This window comes from Hemiscyllium ocellatum, chromosome 33, assembly GCF_020745735.1.
Source record: "Hemiscyllium ocellatum isolate sHemOce1 chromosome 33, sHemOce1.pat.X.cur, whole genome shotgun sequence".
NCBI lineage: Eukaryota > Metazoa > Chordata > Chondrichthyes > Orectolobiformes > Hemiscylliidae > Hemiscyllium > Hemiscyllium ocellatum.
This window is the reverse complement of record NC_083433.1, coordinates 20,855,551-20,874,138: the sequence shown is the minus strand read 5'-3', so window position 1 is coordinate 20,874,138 and position 18,588 is coordinate 20,855,551. Positions and strand designations below refer to the sequence as shown.

Sequence of the window (18,588 nt, the reverse complement as noted above, 5' to 3'; positions counted from 1 at the left end):
CCTGTACGTGAGGGAAACGATGATTGGCATTTATGGGCAAGCTACACCAACACAAGGGAGGCAATGAATAGGATCTTTCCGTCAAGGCCAACATTTCTCGCCCATGCCGAGATCAGCCTGGTGGTGAGCTGCTCTCTCGAACCGCTGCAGTCCAAGTGCTGTCGGTAGCCCCGCGATGCTGTTTGGGCGGGGATTCCCGATTTTGACCCCGTAACACCGGAGGAACAAGGACATATTTGCAATTCAGGACAGCGAGTGCCTCGGCGGGGGGGAGAACTTGCGAATGGTGGTGTTCCCGTGGATCTGCTGCCGTCATCCTTCGAGGCTGCGTTGGCCATGGGTTTGCAAGGTGCTGCCTGAGGAATTCTGGTGAATCTTGTAGATGCCGGGGGAAATGAATGACCCTGCCGGGGAATGAATGACCCTGCCGCCGCCGCTGTCCCCGATCACCGGGAGAAACCTCTCTGCAGTCGACCTGACGTGCGGTGGCTCCGGCCCGTGCCATCTGATTGGTCGTCAGCGCGACCTACGCGGCTACGTAACAGAAAACCACGGGGAAAGCACAGCGACTGCTGCAGAGTGATCTTCCGGTCTGGTTGGATATCTTGGAAGGAAGGTAGACGGTAAGGGAATAAAGGAACTTTGAATATCATCAAACTGATGGAAAGGATAGTCGGCAAATATGACCTCCACCGTTGGAGTATTAATGTGCTATCGCTTCTCGGCCTTTTGGCTTGGAATATGTGTAGTTTCTGTTCTTATCAGTTTAATCGCTGATATCTCCCGAAGGTGGGAGTGTTTGTATTAAATGGATTTTTGGAGCAGGAGATGGCTTAAGGGCTTGCTCTGTCCTCTCCATGTATCAGCCTGGTATTGCAGTGTTTCCAGGAATGGTGCACCCAACGCTTACCCAAGTTCAAAAGCAGGTGAATGCAATGTGAATCTCTTGCCTTTGCTAGTTTGCCGTGTTGATGGCAGTCAGTGATTGTTGCATCTATTGTCTTTTCAGTTGCAGGAAACTATCGTCTTTTGTTACGGGTTTTCTGTCTTATGAACCTGCTCTGCAGTTACCTGATGAAGGTGCAGCACGCTGAAAGCCAGGACAGGGGTAACCCCAACGTGCTACAGGGAACATTCTGGAACCAGGGGCCTGCCAGGAAGGTAACTTGCCAATTTGAATGAATGGATTTGCCCTTGTCTGCCGTTTTGGGCTTCTGCGGTCGTTCTTGGAACGTATCCCACCGATGGTACGGCGGTGGCGGGGGTGGGGTGACTGCTGTAATTTCAAAGAACCCCGTTGGGCTGAAACCTGGTGTTGTGGGATTTTTAACACAGTCAAATCAGGTTGTGGGATCCCATGACTCAGCCAATGTCAAATGGCTATCAGATCAGCCCCCACAGCCCCTTCCCAACCCCCCCGCCTCCCCCCCCACCCCCGAGGCAACAAATTTATCCTAATATTTTCTTGAACAAGAAAGAAATGTCTTTGGTCTGTTTCCTGAATAGAGTGAAACCCCCATCTCTGTTTGTTTCTTCGCAAACTACTGTACGGAAGCGACCTGCTTTAGTAGCTACGTCTGTACGTAAAGATTATTCACGCAGACGATCGCCCAAGGCTGGAACTGGCTTCAGCTCCCTGGTGCCACCAGGCAGCCGTACTAACCACTGATCCACTGTGCCACCCGTACGATTTGGAACGATTTGTCATCATTTGCGGTGCAAGTAGCGAAACAGTTGTCAGTTTGTCAACTGGGTCGGATTATAATGTTGTCAGCGATCTGCAGCAATGTGAACGGAGATGTCGAATCGAGCTGCTGGTGGTGATGAGGCGCGCTTGCAGCGTGACATGTTTACACGGGGAGATCAGCTCCCTCCCCATTCTCCACAGAGAGTCGGATACAAGTAGAGAGGATATTGAAAGTGGACGATAAAGAAAGGGTGCACGGACGTAATTCGCTTTTCGCAACTTTTCGGATTGATGCGGAATGCCGAGGAGCGAATCCTGTACGTGAGGGAAACGATGATTGGCATTTATGGGCAAGCTACACCAACACAAGGGGAGGCAATGAATAGGATCTTTCCGTCAAGGCCAACATTTCTCGCCCATGCCGAGATCAGCCTGGTGGTGAGCTGCTCTCTCGAACCGCTGCAGTCCAAGTGCTGTCGGTAGCCCCGCGATGCTGTTTGGGCGGGGATTCCCGATTTTGACCCGGTAACACCGGAGGAACAAGGACATATTTGCAATTCAGGACAGCGAGTGCCTCGGCGGGGAGAACTTGCGAATGGTGGTGTTCCCGTGGATCTGCTGCCGTCATCCTTCGAGGCTGCGTTGGCCATGGGTTTGCAAGGTGCTGCCTGAGGAATTCTGGTGAATCTTGTAGATGCCGGGGAATGAATGACCCTGCCGGAATGAATGACCCTGCCGCCGCCGCTGTCCCCGATCACCGGGAGAAACCTCTCTGCAGTCGACCTGACGTGCGGTGGCTCCGGCCCGTGCCATCTGATTGGTCGTCAGCGCGACCTACGCGGCTACGTAACAGAAAACCACGGGGAAAGCACAGCGACTGCTGCAGAGTGATCTTCCGGTCTGGTTGGATATCTTGGAAGGAAGGTAGACGGTAAGGGAATAAAGGAACTTTGAATATCATCAAACTGATGGAAAGGATAGTCGGCAAATATGACCTCCACCGTTGGAGTATTAATGTGCTATCGCTTCTCGGCCTTTTGGCTTGGAATATGTGTAGTTTCTGTTCTTATCAGTTTAATCGCTGATATCTCCCGAAGGTGGGAGTGTTTGTATTAAATGGATTTTTGGAGCAGGGAGATGGCTTAAGGGCTTGCTCTGTCCTCTCCATGTATCAGCCTGGTATTGCAGTGTTTCCAGGAATGGTGCACCCAACGCTTACCCAAGTTCAAAAGCAGGTGAATGCAATGTGAATCTCTTGCCTTTGCTAGTTTGCCGTGTTGATGGCAGTCAGTGATTGTTGCATCTATTGTCTTTTCAGTTGCAGGAAACTATCGTCTTTTGTTACGGGTTTTCTGTCTTATGAACCTGCTCTGCAGTTACCTGATGAAGGTGCAGCACGCTGAAAGCCAGGACAGGGGTAACCCCAACGTGCTACAGGGAACATTCTGGAACCAGGGGCCTGCCAGGAAGGTAACTTGCCAATTTGAATGAATGGATTTGCCCTTGTCTGCCGTTTTGGGCTTCTGCGGTCGTTCTTGGAACGTATCCCACCGATGGTACGGCGGTGGCGGGGGGTGGGGTGACTGCTGTAATTTCAAAGAACCCCGTTGGGCTGAAACCTGGTGTTGTGGGATTTTTAACACAGTCAAATCAGGTTGTGGGATCCCATGACTCAGCCAATGTCAAATGGCTATCAGATCAGCCCCCACAGCCCCTTCCCAACCCCCCACCCCCGAGGCAACAAATTTATCCTAATATTTTCTTGAACAAGAAAGAAATGTCTTTAGTCTGTTTCCTGAATAGAGTGAAACCCCCATCTCTGTTTGTTTCTTCGCAAACTACTGTACGGAAGCGACCTGCTTTAGTAGCTACGTCTGTACGTAAAGATTATTCACGCAGACGATCGCCCAAGGCTGGAACTGGCTTCAGCTCCCTGGTGCCACCAGGCAGCCGTACTAACCACTGATCCACTGTGCCACCCGTACGATTTGGAACGATTTGTCATCATTTGCGGTGCAAGTAGCGAAACAGTTGTCAGTTTGTCAACTGGGTCGGATTATAATGTTGTCAGCGATCTGCAGCAATGTGAACGGAGATGTCGAATCGAGCTGCTGGTGGTGATGAGGCGCGCTTGCAGCGTGACATGTTTACACGGGGAGATCAGCTCCCTCCCCATTCTCCACAGAGAGTCGGATACAAGTAGAGAGGATATTGAAAGTGGACGATAAAGAAAGGGTGCACGGACGTAATTCGCTTTTCGCAACTTTTCGGATTGATGCGGAATGCCGAGGAGCGAATCCTGTACGTGAGGGAAACGATGATTGGCATTTATGGGCAAGCTACACCAACACAAGGGGAGGCAATGAATAGGATCTTTCCGTCAAGGCCAACATTTCTCGCCCATGCCGAGATCAGCCTGGTGGTGAGCTGCTCTCTCGAACCGCTGCAGTCCAAGTGCTGTCGGTAGCCCCGCGATGCTGTTTGGGCGGGGATTCCCGATTTTGACCCGGTAACACCGGAGGAACAAGGACATATTTGCAATTCAGGACAGCGAGTGCCTCGGCGGGGGGAGAACTTGCGAATGGTGGTGTTCCCGTGGATCTGCTGCCGTCATCCTTCGAGGCTGCGTTGGCCATGGGTTTGCAAGGTGCTGCCTGAGGAATTCTGGTGAATCTTGTAGATGCCGGGGGAATGAATGACCCTGCCGCCGCCGCTGTCCCCGATCACCGGGAGAAACCTCTCTGCAGTCGACCTGACGTGCGGTGGCTCCGGCCCGTGCCATCTGATTGGTCGTCAGCGCGACCTACGCGGCTACGTAACAGATGGACAGAAAAGCACGGGGAAAGCACAGCGACTGCTGCAGAGTGATCTTCCGGTCTGGTTGGATATCTTGGAAGGAAGGTAGACGGTAAGGGAATAAAGGAACTTTGAATATCATCAAACTGATGGAAAGGATAGTCGGCAAATATGACCTCCACCGTTGGAGTATTAATGTGCTATCGCTTCTCGGCCTTTTGGCTTGGAATATGTGTAGTTTCTGTTCTTATCAGTTTAATCGCTGATATCTCCCGAAGGTGGGAGTGTTTGTATTAAATGGATTTTTGGAGCAGGGAGATGGCTTAAGGGCTTGCTCTGTCCTCTCCATGTATCAGCCTGGTATTGCAGTGTTTCCAGGAATGGTGCACCCAACGCTTACCCAAGTTCAAAAGCAGGTGAATGCAATGTGAATCTCTTGCCTTTGCTAGTTTGCCGTGTTGATGGCAGTCAGTGATTGTTGCATCTATTGTCTTTTCAGTTGCAGGAAACTATCGTCTTTTGTTACGGGTTTTCTGTCTTATGAACCTGCTCTGCAGTTACCTGATGAAGGTGCAGCACGCTGAAAGCCAGGACAGGGGTAACCCCAACGTGCTACAGGGAACATTCTGGAACCAGGGGCCTGCCAGGAAGGTAACTTGCCAATTTGAATGAATGGATTTGCCCTTGTCTGCCGTTTTGGGCTTCTGCGGTCGTTCTTGGAACGTATCCCACCGATGGTACGGCGGTGGCGGGGGGTGGGGTGACTGCTGTAATTTCAAAGAACCCCGTTGGGCTGAACCTGGTGTTGTGGGATTTTTAACACAGTCAAATCAGGTTGTGGGATCCCATGACTCAGCCAATGTCAAATGGCTATCAGATCAGCCCCCACAGCCCCTTCCCAACCCCCCCGCCTCCCCCCCCACCCCGAGGCAACAAATTTATCCTAATATTTTCTTGAACAAGAAAGAAATGTCTTTAGTCTGTTTCCTGAATAGAGTGAAACCCCCATCTCTGTTTGTTTCTTCGCAAACTACTGTACGGAAGCGACCTGCTTTAGTAGCTACGTCTGTACGTAAAGATTATTCACGCAGACGATCGCCCAAGGCTGGAACTGGCTTCAGCTCCCTGGTGCCACCAGGCAGCCGTACTAACCACTGATCCACTGTGCCACCCGTACGATTTGGAACGATTTGTCATCATTTGCGGTGCAAGTAGCGAAACAGTTGTCAGTTTGTCAACTGGGTCGGATTATAATGTTGTCAGCGATCTGCAGCAATGTGAACGGAGATGTCGAATCGAGCTGCTGGTGGTGATGAGGCGCGCTTGCAGCGTGACATGTTTACACGGGGAGATCAGCTCCCTCCCCATTCTCCACAGAGAGTCGGATACAAGTAGAGAGGATATTGAAAGTGGACGATAAAGAAAGGGTGCACGGACGTAATTCGCTTTTCGCAACTTTTCGGATTGATGCGGAATGCCGAGGAGCGAATCCTGTACGTGAGGGAAACGATGATTGGCATTTATGGGCAAGCTACACCAACACAAGGGGAGGCAATGAATAGGATCTTTCCGTCAAGGCCAACATTTCTCGCCCATGCCGAGATCAGCCTGGTGGTGAGCTGCTCTCTCGAACCGCTGCAGTCCAAGTGCTGTCGGTAGCCCCGCGATGCTGTTTGGGCGGGGATTCCCGATTTTGACCCGGTAACACCGGAGGAACAAGGACATATTTGCAATTCAGGACAGCGAGTGCCTCGGCGGGGGGGAGAACTTGCGAATGGTGGTGTTCCCGTGGATCTGCTGCCGTCATCCTTCGAGGCTGCGTTGGCCATGGGTTTGCAAGGTGCTGCCTGAGGAATTCTGGTGAATCTTGTAGATGCCGGGGGAATGAATGACACTGCCGGGGGAATGAATGACCCTGCCGCCGCCGCTGTCCCCGATCACCGGGAGAAACCTCTCTGCAGTCGACCTGACGTGCGGTGGCTCCGGCCCGTGCCATCTGATTGGTCGTCAGCGCGACCTACGCGGCTACGTAACACAGAAAAGCACGGGGAAAGCACAGCGACTGCTGCAGAGTGATCTTCCGGTCTGGTTGGATATCTTGGAAGGAAGGTAGACGGTAAGGGAATAAAGGAACTTTGAATATCATCAAACTGATGGAAAGGATAGTCGGCAAATATGACCTCCACCGTTGGAGTATTAATGTGCTATCGCTTCTCGGCCTTTTGGCTTGGAATATGTGTAGTTTCTGTTCTTATCAGTTTAATCGCTGATATCTCCCGAAGGTGGGAGTGTTTGTATTAAATGGATTTTTGGAGCAGGGAGATGGCTTAAGGGCTTGCTCTGTCCTCTCCATGTATCAGCCTGGTATTGCAGTGTTTCCAGGAATGGTGCACCCAACGCTTACCCAAGTTCAAAAGCAGGTGAATGCAATGTGAATCTCTTGCCTTTGCTAGTTTGCCGTGTTGATGGCAGTCAGTGATTGTTGCATCTATTGTCTTTTCAGTTGCAGGAAACTATCGTCTTTTGTTACGGGTTTTCTGTCTTATGAACCTGCTCTGCAGTTACCTGATGAAGGTGCAGCACGCTGAAAGCCAGGACAGGGGTAACCCCAACGTGCTACAGGGAACATTCTGGAACCAGGGGCCTGCCAGGAAGGTAACTTGCCAATTTGAATGAATGGATTTGCCCTTGTCTGCCGTTTTGGGCTTCTGCGGTCGTTCTTGGAACGTATCCCACCGATGGTACGGCGGTGGCGGGGGGTGGGGTGACTGCTGTAATTTCAAAGAACCCCGTTGGGCTGAAACCTGGTGTTGTGGGATTTTTAACACAGTCAAATCAGGTTGTGGGATCCCATGACTCAGCCAATGTCAAATGGCTATCAGATCAGCCCCCACAGCCCCTTCCCAACCCCCCACCCCGAGGCAACAAATTTATCCTAATATTTTCTTGAACCAGGAAGAAATGTCTTTAGTCTGTTTCCTGAATAGAGTGAAACCCCCATCTCTGTTTGTTTCTTCGCAAACTACTGTACGGAAGCGACCTGCTTTAGTAGCTACGTCTGTACGTAAAGATTATTCACGCAGACGATCGCCCAAGGCTGGAACTGGCTTCAGCTCCCTGGTGCCACCAGGCAGCCGTACTAACCACTGATCCACTGTGCCACCCGTACGATTTGGAACGATTTGTCATCATTTGCGGTGCAAGTAGCGAAACAGTTGTCAGTTTGTCAACTGGGTCGGATTATAATGTTGTCAGCGATCTGCAGCAATGTGAACGGAGATGTCGAATCGAGCTGCTGGTGGTGATGAGGCGCGCTTGCAGCGTGACATGTTTACACGGGGAGATCAGCTCCCTCCCCATTCTCCACAGAGAGTCGGATACAAGTAGAGAGGATATTGAAAGTGGACGATAAAGAAAGGGTGCACGGACGTAATTCGCTTTTCGCAACTTTTCGGATTGATGCGGAATGCCGAGGAGCGAATCCTGTACGTGAGGGAAACGATGATTGGCATTTATGGGCAAGCTACACCAACACAAGGGGAGGCAATGAATAGGATCTTTCCGTCAAGGCCAACATTTCTCGCCCATGCCGAGATCAGCCTGGTGGTGAGCTGCTCTCTCGAACCGCTGCAGTCCAAGTGCTGTCGGTAGCCCCGCGATGCTGTTTGGGCGGGGATTCCCGATTTTGACCCGGTAACACCGGAGGAACAAGGACATATTTGCAATTCAGGACAGCGAGTGCCTCGGCGGGGGGGGAGAACTTGCGAATGGTGGTGTTCCCGTGGATCTGCTGCCGTCATCCTTCGAGGCTGCGTTGGCCATGGGTTTGCAAGGTGCTGCCTGAGGAATTCTGGTGAATCTTGTAGATGCCGGGGGAATGAATGACCCTGCCGCCGCCGCTGTCCCCGATCACCGGGAGAAACCTCTCTGCAGTCGACCTGACGTGCGGTGGCTCCGGCCCGTGCCATCTGATTGGTCGTCAGCGCGACCTACGCGGCTACGTAACAGATGGACAGAAAAGCACGGGGAAAGCACAGCGACTGCTGCAGAGTGATCTTCCGGTCTGGTTGGATATCTTGGAAGGAAGGTAGACGGTAAGGGAATAAAGGAACTTTGAATATCATCAAACTGATGGAAAGGATAGTCGGCAAATATGACCTCCACCGTTGGAGTATTAATGTGCTATCGCTTCTCGGCCTTTTGGCTTGGAATATGTGTAGTTTCTGTTCTTATCAGTTTAATCGCTGATATCTCCCGAAGGTGGGAGTGTTTGTATTAAATGGATTTTTGGAGCAGGGAGATGGCTTAAGGGCTTGCTCTGTCCTCTCCATGTATCAGCCTGGTATTGCAGTGTTTCCAGGAATGGTGCACCCAACGCTTACCCAAGTTCAAAAGCAGGTGAATGCAATGTGAATCTCTTGCCTTTGCTAGTTTGCCGTGTTGATGGCAGTCAGTGATTGTTGCATCTATTGTCTTTTCAGTTGCAGGAAACTATCGTCTTTTGTTACGGGTTTTCTGTCTTATGAACCTGCTCTGCAGTTACCTGATGAAGGTGCAGCACGCTGAAAGCCAGGACAGGGGTAACCCCAACGTGCTACAGGGAACATTCTGGAACCAGGGGCCTGCCAGGAAGGTAACTTGCCAATTTGAATGAATGGATTTGCCCTTGTCTGCCGTTTTGGGCTTCTGCGGTCGTTCTTGGAACGTATCCCACCGATGGTACGGCGGTGGCGGGGGGTGGGGTGACTGCTGTAATTTCAAAGAACCCCGTTGGGCTGAAACCTGGTGTTGTGGGATTTTTAACACAGTCAAATCAGGTTGTGGGATCCCATGACTCAGCCAATGTCAAATGGCTATCAGATCAGCCCCCACAGCCCCTTCCCAACCCCCCCGCCTCCCCCCCAACCCCGAGGCAACAAATTTATCCTAATATTTTCTTGAACAAGAAAGAAATGTCTTTGGTCTGTTTCCTGAATAGAGTGAAACCCCCATCTCTGTTTGTTTCTTCGCAAACTACTGTACGGAAGCGACCTGCTTTAGTAGCTACGTCTGTACGTAAAGATTATTCACGCAGACGATCGCCCAAGGCTGGAACTGGCTTCAGCTCCCTGGTGCCACCAGGCAGCCGTACTAACCACTGATCCACTGTGCCACCCGTACGATTTGGAACGATTTGTCATCATTTGCGGTGCAAGTAGCGAAACAGTTGTCAGTTTGTCAACTGGGTCGGATTATAATGTTGTCAGCGATCTGCAGCAATGTGAACGGAGATGTCGAATCGAGCTGCTGGTGGTGATGAGGCGCGCTTGCAGCGTGACATGTTTACACGGGGAGATCAGCTCCCTCCCCATTCTCCACAGAGAGTCGGATACAAGTAGAGAGGATATTGAAAGTGGACGATAAAGAAAGGGTGCACGGACGTAATTCGCTTTTCGCAACTTTTCGGATTGATGCGGAATGCCGAGGAGCGAATCCTGTACGTGAGGGAAACGATGATTGGCATTTATGGGCAAGCTACACCAACACAAGGGGAGGCAATGAATAGGATCTTTCCGTCAAGGCCAACATTTCTCGCCCATGCCGAGATCAGCCTGGTGGTGAGCTGCTCTCTCGAACCGCTGCAGTCCAAGTGCTGTCGGTAGCCCCGCGATGCTGTTTGGGCGGGGATTCCCGATTTTGACCCGGTAACACCGGAGGAACAAGGACATATTTGCAATTCAGGACAGCGAGTGCCTCGGCGGGGGGGAGAACTTGCGAATGGTGGTGTTCCCGTGGATCTGCTGCCGTCATCCTTCGAGGCTGCGTTGGCCATGGGTTTGCAAGGTGCTGCCTGAGGAATTCTGGTGAATCTTGTAGATGCCGGGGGAATGAATGACCTGCCGGGGAATGAATGACCCTGCCGCCGCCGCTGTCCCCGATCACCGGGAGAAACCTCTCTGCAGTCGACCTGACGTGCGGTGGCTCCGGCCCGTGCCATCTGATTGGTCGTCAGCGCGACCTACGCGGCTACGTAACAGAAAACCACGGGGAAAGCACAGCGACTGCTGCAGAGTGATCTTCCGGTCTGGTTGGATATCTTGGAAGGAAGGTAGACGGTAAGGGAATAAAGGAACTTTGAATATCATCAAACTGATGGAAAGGATAGTCGGCAAATATGACCTCCACCGTTGGAGTATTAATGTGCTATCGCTTCTCGGCCTTTTGGCTTGGAATATGTGTAGTTTCTGTTCTTATCAGTTTAATCGCTGATATCTCCCGAAGGTGGGAGTGTTTGTATTAAATGGATTTTTGGAGCAGGGAGATGGCTTAAGGGCTTGCTCTGTCCTCTCCATGTATCAGCCTGGTATTGCAGTGTTTCCAGGAATGGTGCACCCAACGCTTACCCAAGTTCAAAAGCAGGTGAATGCAATGTGAATCTCTTGCCTTTGCTAGTTTGCCGTGTTGATGGCAGTCAGTGATTGTTGCATCTATTGTCTTTTCAGTTGCAGGAAACTATCGTCTTTTGTTACGGGTTTTCTGTCTTATGAACCTGCTCTGCAGTTACCTGATGAAGGTGCAGCACGCTGAAAGCCAGGACAGGGGTAACCCCAACGTGCTACAGGGAACATTCTGGAACCAGGGGCCTGCCAGGAAGGTAACTTGCCAATTTGAATGAATGGATTTGCCCTTGTCTGCCGTTTTGGGCTTCTGCGGTCGTTCTTGGAACGTATCCCACCGATGGTACGGCGGTGGCGGGGGGTGGGGTGACTGCTGTAATTTCAAAGAACCCCGTTGGGCTGAAACCTGGTGTTGTGGGATTTTTAACACAGTCAAATCAGGTTGTGGGATCCCATGACTCAGCCAATGTCAAATGGCTATCAGATCAGCCCCCACAGCCCCTTCCCAACCCCCCCCCCCCCCCCCGAGGCAACAAATTTATCCTAATATTTTCTTGAACAAGGAAGAAATGTCTTTAGTCTGTTTCCTGAATAGAGTGAAACCCCCATCTCTGTTTGTTTCTTCGCAAACTACTGTACGGAAGCGACCTGCTTTAGTAGCTACGTCTGTACGTAAAGATTATTCACGCAGACGATCGCCCAAGGCTGGAACTGGCTTCAGCTCCCTGGTGCCACCAGGCAGCCGTACTAACCACTGATCCACTGTGCCACCCGTACGATTTGGAACGATTTGTCATCATTTGCGGTGCAAGTAGCGAAACAGTTGTCAGTTTGTCAACTGGGTCGGATTATAATGTTGTCAGCGATCTGCAGCAATGTGAACGGAGATGTCGAATCGAGCTGCTGGTGGTGATGAGGCGCGCTTGCAGCGTGACATGTTTACACGGGGAGATCAGCTCCCTCCCCATTCTCCACAGAGAGTCGGATACAAGTAGAGAGGATATTGAAAGTGGACGATAAAGAAAGGGTGCACGGACGTAATTCGCTTTTCGCAACTTTTCGGATTGATGCGGAATGCCGAGGAGCGAATCCTGTACGTGAGGGAAACGATGATTGGCATTTATGGGCAAGCTACACCAACACAAGGGGAGGCAATGAATAGGATCTTTCCGTCAAGGCCAACATTTCTCGCCCATGCCGAGATCAGCCTGGTGGTGAGCTGCTCTCTCGAACCGCTGCAGTCCAAGTGCTGTCGGTAGCCCCGCGATGCTGTTTGGGCGGGGATTCCCGATTTTGACCCGGTAACACCGGAGGAACAAGGACATATTTGCAATTCAGGACAGCGAGTGCCTCGGCGGGGGGGAGAACTTGCGAATGGTGGTGTTCCCGTGGATCTGCTGCCGTCATCCTTCGAGGCTGCGTTGGCCATGGGTTTGCAAGGTGCTGCCTGAGGAATTCTGGTGAATCTTGTAGATGCCGGGGGAATGAATGACCCTGCCGCCGCCGCTGTCCCCGATCACCGGGAGAAACCTCTCTGCAGTCGACCTGACGTGCGGTGGCTCCGGCCCGTGCCATCTGATTGGTCGTCAGCGCGACCTACGCGGCTACGTAACAGATGGACAGAAAAGCACGGGGAAAGCACAGCGACTGCTGCAGAGTGATCTTCCGGTCTGGTTGGATATCTTGGAAGGAAGGTAGACGGTAAGGGAATAAAGGAACTTTGAATATCATCAAACTGATGGAAAGGATAGTCGGCAAATATGACCTCCACCGTTGGAGTATTAATGTGCTATCGCTTCTCGGCCTTTTGGCTTGGAATATGTGTAGTTTCTGTTCTTATCAGTTTAATCGCTGATATCTCCCGAAGGTGGGAGTGTTTGTATTAAATGGATTTTTGGAGCAGGGAGATGGCTTAAGGGCTTGCTCTGTCCTCTCCATGTATCAGCCTGGTATTGCAGTGTTTCCAGGAATGGTGCACCCAACGCTTACCCAAGTTCAAAAGCAGGTGAATGCAATGTGAATCTCTTGCCTTTGCTAGTTTGCCGTGTTGATGGCAGTCAGTGATTGTTGCATCTATTGTCTTTTCAGTTGCAGGAAACTATCGTCTTTTGTTACGGGTTTTCTGTCTTATGAACCTGCTCTGCAGTTACCTGATGAAGGTGCAGCACGCTGAAAGCCAGGACAGGGGTAACCCCAACGTGCTACAGGGAACATTCTGGAACCAGGGGCCTGCCAGGAAGGTAACTTGCCAATTTGAATGAATGGATTTGCCCTTGTCTGCCGTTTTGGGCTTCTGCGGTCGTTCTTGGAACGTATCCCACCGATGGTACGGCGGTGGCGGGGGGTGGGGTGACTGCTGTAATTTCAAAGAACCCCGTTGGGCTGAAACCTGGTGTTGTGGGATTTTTAACACAGTCAAATCAGGTTGTGGGATCCCATGACTCAGCCAATGTCAAATGGCTATCAGATCAGCCCCCACAGCCCCTTCCCAACCCCCCCGCCTCCCCCCCCACCCCGAGGCAACAAATTTATCCTAATATTTTCTTGAACAAGAAAGAAATGTCTTTAGTCTGTTTCCTGAATAGAGTGAAACCCCCATCTCTGTTTGTTTCTTCGCAAACTACTGTACGGAAGCGACCTGCTTTAGTAGCTACGTCTGTACGTAAAGATTATTCACGCAGACGATCGCCCAAGGCTGGAACTGGCTTCAGCTCCCTGGTGCCACCAGGCAGCCGTACTAACCACTGATCCACTGTGCCACCCGTACGATTTGGAACGATTTGTCATCATTTGCGGTGCAAGTAGCGAAACAGTTGTCAGTTTGTCAACTGGGTCGGATTATAATGTTGTCAGCGATCTGCAGCAATGTGAACGGAGATGTCGAATCGAGCTGCTGGTGGTGATGAGGCGCGCTTGCAGCGTGACATGTTTACACGGGGAGATCAGCTCCCTCCCCATTCTCCACAGAGAGTCGGATACAAGTAGAGAGGATATTGAAAGTGGACGATAAAGAAAGGGTGCACGGACGTAATTCGCTTTTCGCAACTTTTCGGATTGATGCGGAATGCCGAGGAGCGAATCCTGTACGTGAGGGAAACGATGATTGGCATTTATGGGCAAGCTACACCAACACAAGGGGAGGCAATGAATAGGATCTTTCCGTCAAGGCCAACATTTCTCGCCCATGCCGAGATCAGCCTGGTGGTGAGCTGCTCTCTCGAACCGCTGCAGTCCAAGTGCTGTCGGTAGCCCCGCGATGCTGTTTGGGCGGGGATTCCCGATTTTGACCCGGTAACACCGGAGGAACAAGGACATATTTGCAATTCAGGACAGCGAGTGCCTCGGCGGGGGGAGAACTTGCGAATGGTGGTGTTCCCGTGGATCTGCTGCCGTCATCCTTCGAGGCTGCGTTGGCCATGGGTTTGCAAGGTGCTGCCTGAGGAATTCTGGTGAATCTTGTAGATGCCGGGGGAATGAATGACCCTGCCGCCGCCGCTGTCCCCGATCACCGGGAGAAACCTCTCTGCAGTCGACCTGACGTGCGGTGGCTCCGGCCCGTGCCATCTGATTGGTCGTCAGCGCGACCTACGCGGCTACGTAACAGATGGACAGAAAAGCACGGGGAAAGCACAGCGACTGCTGCAGAGTGATCTTCCGGTCTGGTTGGATATCTTGGAAGGAAGGTAGACGGTAAGGGAATAAAGGAACTTTGAATATCATCAAACTGATGGAAAGGATAGTCGGCAAATATGACCTCCACCGTTGGAGTATTAATGTGCTATCGCTTCTCGGCCTTTTGGCTTGGAATATGTGTAGTTTCTGTTCTTATCAGTTTAATCGCTGATATCTCCCGAAGGTGGGAGTGTTTGTATTAAATGGATTTTTGGAGCAGGGAGATGGCTTAAGGGCTTGCTCTGTCCTCTCCATGTATCAGCCTGGTATTGCAGTGTTTCCAGGAATGGTGCACCCAACGCTTACCCAAGTTCAAAAGCAGGTGAATGCAATGTGAATCTCTTGCCTTTGCTAGTTTGCCGTGTTGATGGCAGTCAGTGATTGTTGCATCTATTGTCTTTTCAGTTGCAGGAAACTATCGTCTTTTGTTACGGGTTTTCTGTCTTATGAACCTGCTCTGCAGTTACCTGATGAAGGTGCAGCACGCTGAAAGCCAGGACAGGGGTAACCCCAACGTGCTACAGGGAACATTCTGGAACCAGGGGCCTGCCAGGAAGGTAACTTGCCAATTTGAATGAATGGATTTGCCCTTGTCTGCCGTTTTGGGCTTCTGCGGTCGTTCTTGGAACGTATCCCACCGATGGTACGGCGGTGGCGGGGGGTGGGGTGACTGCTGTAATTTCAAAGAACCCCGTTGGGCTGAAACCTGGTGTTGTGGGATTTTTAACACAGTCAAATCAGGTTGTGGGATCCCATGACTCAGCCAATGTCAAATGGCTATCAGATCAGCCCCCACAGCCCCTTCCCAACCCCCCGCCTCCCCCCCCACCCCCGAGGCAACAAATTTATCCTAATATTTTCTTGAACAAGAAAGAAATGTCTTTAGTCTGTTTCCTGAATAGAGTGAAACCCCCATCTCTGTTTGTTTCTTCGCAAACTACTGTACGGAAGCGACCTGCTTTAGTAGCTACGTCTGTACGTAAAGATTATTCACGCAGACGATCGCCCAAGGCTGGAACTGGCTTCAGCTCCCTGGTGCCACCAGGCAGCCGTACTAACCACTGATCCACTGTGCCACCCGTACGATTTGGAACGATTTGTCATCATTTGCGGTGCAAGTAGCGAAACAGTTGTCAGTTTGTCAACTGGGTCGGATTATAATGTTGTCAGCGATCTGCAGCAATGTGAACGGAGATGTCGAATCGAGCTGCTGGTGGTGATGAGGCGCGCTTGCAGCGTGACATGTTTACACGGGGAGATCAGCTCCCTCCCCATTCTCCACAGAGAGTCGGATACAAGTAGAGAGGATATTGAAAGTGGACGATAAAGAAAGGGTGCACGGACGTAATTCGCTTTTCGCAACTTTTCGGATTGATGCGGAATGCCGAGGAGCGAATCCTGTACGTGAGGGAAACGATGATTGGCATTTATGGGCAAGCTACACCAACACAAGGGGAGGCAATGAATAGGATCTTTCCGTCAAGGCCAACATTTCTCGCCCATGCCGAGATCAGCCTGGTGGTGAGCTGCTCTCTCGAACCGCTGCAGTCCAAGTGCTGTCGGTAGCCCCGCGATGCTGTTTGGGCGGGGATTCCCGATTTTGACCCGGTAACACCGGAGGAACAAGGACATATTTGCAATTCAGGACAGCGAGTGCCTCGGCGGGGGGAGAACTTGCGAATGGTGGTGTTCCCGTGGATCTGCTGCCGTCATCCTTCGAGGCTGCGTTGGCCATGGGTTTGCAAGGTGCTGCCTGAGGAATTCTGGTGAATCTTGTAGATGCCGGGGGAATGAATGACCCTGCCGCCGCCGCTGTCCCCGATCACCGGGAGAAACCTCTCTGCAGTCGACCTGACGTGCGGTGGCTCCGGCCCGTGCCATCTGATTGGTCGTCAGCGCGACCTACGCGGCTACGTAACAGATGGACAGAAAAGCACGGGGAAAGCACAGCGACTGCTGCAGAGTGATCTTCCGGTCTGGTTGGATATCTTGGAAGGAAGGTAGACGGTAAGGGAATAAAGGAACTTTGAATATCATCAAACTGATGGAAAGGATAGTCGGCAAATATGACCTCCACCGTTGGAGTATTAATGTGCTATCGCTTCTCGGCCTTTTGGCTTGGAATATGTGTAGTTTCTGTTCTTATCAGTTTAATCGCTGATATCTCCCGAAGGTGGGAGTGTTTGTATTAAATGGATTTTTGGAGCAGGGAGATGGCTTAAGGGCTTGCTCTGTCCTCTCCATGTATCAGCCTGGTATTGCAGTGTTTCCAGGAATGGTGCACCCAACGCTTACCCAAGTTCAAAAGCAGGTGAATGCAATGTGAATCTCTTGCCTTTGCTAGTTTGCCGTGTTGATGGCAGTCAGTGATTGTTGCATCTATTGTCTTTTCAGTTGCAGGAAACTATCGTCTTTTGTTACGGGTTTTCTGTCTTATGAACCTGCTCTGCAGTTACCTGATGAAGGTGCAGCACGCTGAAAGCCAGGACAGGGGTAACCCCAACGTGCTACAGGGAACATTCTGGAACCAGGGGCCTGCCAGGAAGGTAACTTGCCAATTTGAATGAATGGATTTGCCCTTGTCTGCCGTTTTGGGCTTCTGCGGTCGTTCTTGGAACGTATCCCACCGATGGTACGGCGGTGGCGGGGGTGGGGTGACTGCTGTAATTTCAAAGAACCCCGTTGGGCTGAAACCTGGTGTTGTGGGATTTTTAACACAGTCAAATCAGGTTGTGGGATCCCATGACTCAGCCAATGTCAAATGGCTATCAGATCAGCCCCCACAGCCCCTTCCCACCCCCCCGCCTCCCCCCCCACCCCCGAGGCAACAAATTTATCCTAATATTTTCTTGAACAAGGAAGAAATGTCTTTAGTCTGTTTCCTGAATAGAGTGAAACCCCCATCTCTGTTTGTTTCTTCGCAAACTACTGTACGGAAGCGACCTGCTTTAGTAGCTACGTCTGTACGTAAAGATTATTCACGCAGACGATCGCCCAAGGCTGGAACTGGCTTCAGCTCCCTGGTGCCACCAGGCAGCCGTACTAACCACTGATCCACTGTGCCACCCGTACGATTTGGAACGATTTGTCATCATTTGCGGTGCAAGTAGCGAAACAGTTGTCAGTTTGTCAACTGGGTCGGATTATAATGTTGTCAGCGATCTGCAGCAATGTGAACGGAGATGTCGAATCGAGCTGCTGGTGGTGATGAGGCGCGCTTGCAGCGTGACATGTTTACACGGGGAGATCAGCTCCCTCCCCATTCTCCACAGAGAGTCGGATACAAGTAGAGAGGATATTGAAAGTGGACGATAAAGAAAGGGTGCACGGACGTAATTCGCTTTTCGCAACTTTTCGGATTGATGCGGAATGCCGAGGAGCGAATCCTGTACGTGAGGGAAACGATGATTGGCATTTATGGGCAAGCTACACCAACACAAGGGGAGGCAATGAATAGGATCTTTCCGTCAAGGCCAACATTTCTCGCCCAAGCCGAGATCAGCCTGGTGGTGAGCTGCTCTCTCGAACCGCTGCAGTCCAAGTGCTGTCGGTAGCCCCGCGATGCTGTTTGGGCGGGGATTCCCGATTTTGACCCGGTAACACCGGAGGAACAAGGACATATTTGCAATTCAGGACAGCGAGTGCCTCGGCGGGGGGGAGAACTTGCGAATGGTGGTGTTCCCGTGGATCTGCTGCCGTCATCCTTCGAGGCTGCGTTGGCCATGGGTTTGCAAGGTGCTGCCTGAGGAATTCTGGTGAATCTTGTAGATGCCGGGGGAATGAATGACCCTGCCGCCGCCGCTGTCCCCGATCACCGGGAGAAACCTCTCTGCAGTCGACCTGACGTGCGGTGGCTCCGGCCCGTGCCATCTGATTGGTCGTCAGCGCGACCTACGCGGCTACGTAACAGATGGACAGAAAAGCACGGGGAAAGCACAGCGACTGCTGCAGAGTGATCTTCCGGTCTGGTTGGATATCTTGGAAGGAAGGTAGACGGTAAGGGAATAAAGGAACTTTGAATATCATCAAACTGATGGAAAGGATAGTCGGCAAATA

The 18,588-nt window shown here is 51.5% G+C and overlaps 9 non-coding genes across 9 annotated transcripts; all 9 read left to right on the top strand.

Annotated features, from left to right (window-relative positions):
• The first annotated feature begins 713 nt into the window (after window positions 1-713).
• LOC132831907 (U2 spliceosomal RNA) lies at window positions 714-904 on the top strand. The gene has a single exon (XR_009646857.1). It is a non-coding gene; the product is annotated as a U2 spliceosomal RNA (small nuclear RNA).
• A 1,804-nt stretch (window positions 905-2,708) lies between these two features.
• LOC132831636 (U2 spliceosomal RNA) lies at window positions 2,709-2,900 on the top strand. Its single transcript, XR_009646594.1, has one exon. It is a non-coding gene; the product is annotated as a U2 spliceosomal RNA (small nuclear RNA).
• Window positions 2,901-4,685: 1,785 nt separating this feature from the next.
• On the top strand, window positions 4,686-4,877 carry LOC132831635 (U2 spliceosomal RNA). Its single transcript, XR_009646593.1, has one exon. It is a non-coding gene; the product is annotated as a U2 spliceosomal RNA (small nuclear RNA).
• Window positions 4,878-6,689: 1,812 nt separating this feature from the next.
• On the top strand, window positions 6,690-6,881 carry LOC132831634 (U2 spliceosomal RNA). The gene has a single exon (XR_009646592.1). It is a non-coding gene; the product is annotated as a U2 spliceosomal RNA (small nuclear RNA).
• Window positions 6,882-8,667: 1,786 nt separating this feature from the next.
• Window positions 8,668-8,859, top strand: LOC132831633 (U2 spliceosomal RNA). The gene has a single exon (XR_009646591.1). It is a non-coding gene; the product is annotated as a U2 spliceosomal RNA (small nuclear RNA).
• Window positions 8,860-10,668: 1,809 nt separating this feature from the next.
• LOC132831631 (U2 spliceosomal RNA) lies at window positions 10,669-10,860 on the top strand. Its single transcript, XR_009646590.1, has one exon. It is a non-coding gene; the product is annotated as a U2 spliceosomal RNA (small nuclear RNA).
• A 1,791-nt stretch (window positions 10,861-12,651) lies between these two features.
• On the top strand, window positions 12,652-12,843 carry LOC132831630 (U2 spliceosomal RNA). The gene has a single exon (XR_009646589.1). It is a non-coding gene; the product is annotated as a U2 spliceosomal RNA (small nuclear RNA).
• Window positions 12,844-14,640: 1,797 nt separating this feature from the next.
• Window positions 14,641-14,832, top strand: LOC132831629 (U2 spliceosomal RNA). Its single transcript, XR_009646588.1, has one exon. It is a non-coding gene; the product is annotated as a U2 spliceosomal RNA (small nuclear RNA).
• A 1,797-nt stretch (window positions 14,833-16,629) lies between these two features.
• Window positions 16,630-16,821, top strand: LOC132831628 (U2 spliceosomal RNA). Its single transcript, XR_009646587.1, has one exon. It is a non-coding gene; the product is annotated as a U2 spliceosomal RNA (small nuclear RNA).
• The last annotated feature ends 1,767 nt before the right edge of the window (window positions 16,822-18,588 follow it).